General features: G+C 35.3%; 1 protein-coding gene across 1 annotated transcript in view; it reads left to right on the top strand.

Annotated features, from left to right (window-relative positions):
- Positions 1–5,698, top strand: part of LOC118734641 (acetylcholine receptor subunit alpha-like) — a gene marked incomplete at its 5' end in the record, with an annotated part of 14,281 nt that overhangs the window by 382 nt on the left and 8,201 nt on the right.

Genomic DNA, 5,698 nt, shown 5'->3' on the forward strand with positions numbered 1-5,698 from the left:
TTTTTAAACAATTAAGCTCTTCATTTATAAATAATTTTGTCGCCCCATTTTCACTACCTAACTTTATACAATCCTTGATCCTGCAAATTTGTACATTTATTTACTCACACAATAACTTAATACTATTCTTAAACCTTATATTGTTTATTTCTAATATGAGCGTTGAAACAGGGGTATGCTCACCAAACTCTTCGATCAAAAGATCACGCAACGTGGCCCAATCATTTGATTGCTCTCACCTTACTACATTTGCGGCAGGTCCTTTTAGCGAAGTAAATATTAAATTTGGAAAAAATCGTGGTCTTCCGGGGATCCAGTTCCAGAAATTTCGTCGATGCTGCTGACAAACAGGGCAAGATAATTAGCATTAACATCAAAAGGCGCTATTAATTTAATATTTTGCAAAGCAAATTCTCTTCATCCTCTATATTCAGTCATGCTGAAAGTATCCTGAAGGCTTATTGACCGGAAGGTAGTATTTAAAATGTCCAACTGCTCCTCAATATTCATTCAGGAGCCAAAATGACAAATATTTGATTACAGGCAATATTCCTGCTTGAAATCTTTGACTTGCGGACTAGGAAGTTTCCTTTGTAGGTTCTCAAGGATCTTTTGCGCAGATCCCACCGACTGCGCCAATACAATACAAAAGTTTGTATTTGGTTCTTTCCTACAATTTATTAAACAACTACCAGAGCCCCCGACGTCGTTCGAGGTAAACAAATAAAAATATAAAACAGTAATACAAATATTCAGTTCAGCATAATTTAAAGGAGACAAACTATTTTCTTTGTTTACATTATGACATCCTTATGAGCCATACTTTTAGCTTTATCGTGCTTTAACTAATATATATTGATCATCACTTGTACTACAAATCTTGTACCATTATTAATATTAGGTGGATTAAGGTAACGATCAAATTTCTAAATTAAAATTATTCTACTACGGTACATTCCATTTAACTGCCTATTCGATTAGCTGTTTTAGTATGGCTGCACTTTTCTGGTAGAATGCTTAATTCGGAAGGAGTTTTATTCATTATGTATGAACCTTTTTCGTTTAACAGCATCGCGGGATTAAAAAACGATTTAATCTTTCCATTTCAAAATAATGTAAAGACGGTAAGGTTTCAAAAAAACACACAGAGTTTTAGCTATCCGAGTTATCTAATAGATGAATACATATAAGTATATCCCCCTTTTACAAACTCATTTATACTTTACTCTGAACATCTCCCATAGATACCTATGTCCGAATACCAATTTCAAGTTCATGTGACTTATGGGACCCAGTTTTAACAAACTCGTTTATATATACCCTCGTATAAGCACCTACCATTGATATGTCTGCATACAAAATTTCAAGTTCGTGTGACATGTGGTTCCGAAGTTATAGCTGATAAAAAATGCCAAGCCTTTGGGATGTGCCACGCCCCCTTTTACAAACTCGTTTATACATTCCTTCCTATACGCACCTACCGTTGATATGTCTTCATACCAAATATCAAGCTCGTGAGACTTATGGTTCCGAAGTTATAGCTTATAAAAACTTCCGCGCCTATGGGATGTGCCACGCCCCCTTTTACAAACACGTCTATATATACCCTCGTATAAGCACCTACCCTACCATTGATATGTCTGCATACAAAATTTCAAGTTCTTGGGACTTATGGTTACGAAGTTATAGCTGATAAAATATTCCACGCCTATGGGATGTGCCGTGCCCCTTTTTGCCAACTCGTTTATACAGGTTGTCCCAGAAGTAACGTGCCAAACTTTAGCGGAAGGTAGGTGGGGGGGTGAGCTCCCTGATAAACAAAAATTTTTGTGGTAAAAGTGTCACCGTTTTTGCAATATTTACATTTTTTCGAATTTAAAAAAAAATCGAGCCTTTTCATGTGTTTTCTTTAACTGCAACTACAAACCGGGCAATACTTAGTAAATTTTTTATGTAAAATACGTCCAGATAGTTGCCTCTCCATTCTCAAATACAATGTAGTTAAAATATATTAAGGAACCATCATAAAATTAGGACTATTTCTGGATGTTTAACTTTTTGATATTTTCTTCCCCAACTTTGACTATCTCGGGTGAAAAAAAAATGTACTGAGCTATAACATAAAAAAACTGCACATTTAATAAAAATTTCAGAAAGGTGCCACACTTGCTGTTTTGGATAGAAAAAAAAGTTATAGCCGCTTTTGTGGGTAAAGGACTGAGACACGCTAGAATGTATTTATTTATGTATTTTGAATTTGCTCTTGTTACCGTCAAATGACATGCTAAATAGTACAAAGGTAAATTATTACCTGCTCCTGACATTATTTTGTGTTACTTACCGGAATTAGTGAAAGTGGATTTTGTGAAATTGGACCCTTCGAACATTGTGTTATTAATACCATGACAGAGAACACGCAGTATACGTCGCATGAATATGCGGATATTCACCTAATTTACGGTGAAGCTTGCTTTAATGCCAGAGCTGCTCAAAGACTCTATGCAGAGCTATACCCCAATCGTCGACATCCGGGTCGTGAAGTATTCGCCCGGACCCATAGAGAAATATATGAAGGTAAGTGATTTTTACACCTTTCTTGTTTGCTTGCTTGTTAACAATCATTTTTCACTTTTTTAAGGTCGCATACCTGGAAGGCGTGGCGGCGAAACAGGACTAGGTCCATCGACTTCAGTGAGAATGATGGAAAGACGGACGGGAATACCAAAAACTACAGTTCACAAAGCTTTAAAAACCATCGATTTCATCCCTACCACATTCAACGTGTTCAGGCTCTACAGGAAAGAGATTACCTATCGAGGGTTAGATTTTGCCGTGAAATGTTGCGAATGCATGCACCAGACCTCAACTTTTTTAATAAAATAATTTGGAAAGATGAATCATCATGCAAACGTGATGGTTATTTTAATTTACATAACCTTCACAGTTGGCAGATAGACAATCCTCACGAAATGAGAGAAGATCGTTCGCAGTGTCGGTACAAAATAAATTTATGGTGCGGTATTTTTAATTGTCAGATATTTCGACCTGTGGAACTGCCGCCAACGCTCAACTCTCACAGTTATTTAGAGTTCCTTCAGGAACGGCTTCCAACTCTTTTGGAAAATGTATCCTTAAACCTGCGGCGAAGACTATGGCTGCAAAATGACGGGTGCCCTGCTCACTACGGGCGTGAAGTAAGAGCTCATTTAGACGAAACTTATCTTCGCCGATTGATTGGACGATACGGGCCAATCACGTGGCCCGCTCGATCGGCAGACCTGAGTCCATTAGATTTTTCCTACTGGGGCTGTCTTAAGGACAAAATTTATTCAAAAACAATTCAAAACGAAGAGCATTTGCGGGAACAAATAAATGGAGCTGCTGCTGAGATAGCCCAATTGAGTTTAAAAGGCGCCGGGCTTTCATTAGAGTAGAAGGTCGCCAATTTGAGCATATTTTATCAATAAATGAATAAATTTTTCTTCAAACAACTCATGTATATCTTAATTCACGTGAACCCATCCTTCACACAAAATATTAATAGATATAGCCCTTGTTATAGACTCTAGTCCGAATTCCGGTAAGTAACATAAAATAATGTCAGAAGCAAGTAATTATGTACCTTTGTACTATTTAGCATGTCATTTGACGGTAACAAGAGCAAATTCAATTTAAATCTATTAAATACATTCTAGCGTGTCTCAGTCCTTTACCCACAAAAGCGGCTATAACTTTTTGTTCTATTCATAACTGTAAGTGTGGCACCTTTTTGAAATCTTTATTAAATGAGCAATTTTTTTATGTAATGTAAAGTTATAGCTCAGTACTTTTTTTTCGCCCGAGATAGTCAAAGTTGGGGAAGAAAATATCGAAAAGTTAAAAATCCAGAAATAGTCCTAATTTTATGATGGTTCCTTAATATATTTTAACTACATTGCATTTGAGTATGGAGAGGCAACTCTCTGGAAGTATTCTACATAAAAAATTTACTAAGTATTGCCCGGTTTGTAGTTGCAGTTAAAGAAAACACATGAAAAGGCACGATTTTTTTTAATTCGCAAAAATGTAAATATTTCAAAAACGGTGACACTTTTACCTGAAATTTTTTGTTTATTTCAAGCCTATGCCTTGTAGGATCCCAATTTTTTTCACTATGTTATAGGCCCAGGAGTCATGGCAATACTCTGTCAAAGTTTGTTTGATCCTGTACGTCCGTTTAAGCTGCAACGTGGCACATACATACATACATACGTACTTCCACAAATATATACTAGACTTCCACAAATCTTTAAAGTTAAGTTTACGGTTTTAAATATTTTCCAGAATGAACAAAAAATATAAAGTTATTGATCTTGTTGAAATGATCATAAAAGCTGGCTAGATAACAAGAAATTCATCATAATATATAATAATAATAATAATAGATTGGCGCTTACACATATGTTTGTGTTTGGCCGAGCTTCTTCTCCGATTTGTGGCGTGCGCCTTGGTGTTGTCACACAAAGCGGAGGGACCTACAGTTTTACGCCGACTCCGAACGGCGATTGTATTTTTATGAGAAGCTGTTTTTCATGGCAGAAATACACTCGGAGGGATGCCATTGCCTGCCGAGGGACGACCGCTGTTAAGAAAAAACCTTTTTTTTTTATTTTTGCGATGTTGCTTTGACCAGGGTTTGAACCCAGGCATTGTGGAGTGGAAGCGCGCACTGCTTAACACTACACCACAGCGGCCGAAATTCATCATAGCTCAAGAAAATAGAGATATAGGACATTGTATGTTACTTATATATATATATATAGGTATATATGCAAAGTTGTGGGGCCTCCAAGAAATAGGATCCGGGTCCTCACAAACCAATATATTGGTCGATATGAAGTTGAATTAAAATCAAATCCGAAAGCGTTTTGGAATTACGTTCGTTCAAAGAAAGGTTTCACAAATATCCCTAATTGTGTGACATTTGATGGAGCGCATTCTTTATTTATTTATTTATTGAGTCTTTGAACACACAAAAGTTCCTCACAGATTAGTTAATAAAATTCAGCTTAATTGATAATTAAAGAAATAAAATTTATAAAATTGAGTTCAATAGATTTATCGAGCAAGAAAAATCAATAATTACATTTTTAGAGATCATATTGAATTCATTAATTGCGCGTGAAATAGAAGCATTACATGGATATTCTGTTCTGTGATTATCCCTAAATGCTTTCCATTTCCAGACAACCGGTCAGGTACGAGCATGATTTTTAATTTCGACCAAACTCAAATACATTGTTTGTTGGTCCAAATAATGAGAAATGTATTTTTTCTTTTTGCTCGGAAAAATTTTTCGGCCGAATTAAACGCGATTTTGTTTTTCAGGCAAAAATCGATTATTCGAATTGACAGTGAGAATTTTTTTTTAAATGCCCATAACTTTGTCAAAATTTAATAGATTCCAACAATGTTTTTACTCAAATGTCAGCAATTCTTGTCACTTCAAGATAGAATGATGTAATTATTGATTTTCATTATTTAAAATTTTTTATTTAACAATAAACAAAAAGTGCAAATATTTTTTTTAATTTAATTTCTTAAAAAGTGTATTTTTTTTCTCTCAAACTTTTTTTACCGGGAAAGAGACACTTTGAACTACAATCAACACAAATCTCTAATAGCGAAGATTTTTTTTTTCTGAGTTATGATTTTTTAT

This window comes from Rhagoletis pomonella, unplaced genomic scaffold (genome assembly GCF_013731165.1).
Source record: "Rhagoletis pomonella isolate Grant_MI unplaced genomic scaffold, Rhpom_1.0 Rhpom_scaffold_00001, whole genome shotgun sequence".
Lineage (NCBI taxonomy): Eukaryota > Metazoa > Arthropoda > Insecta > Diptera > Tephritidae > Rhagoletis > Rhagoletis pomonella.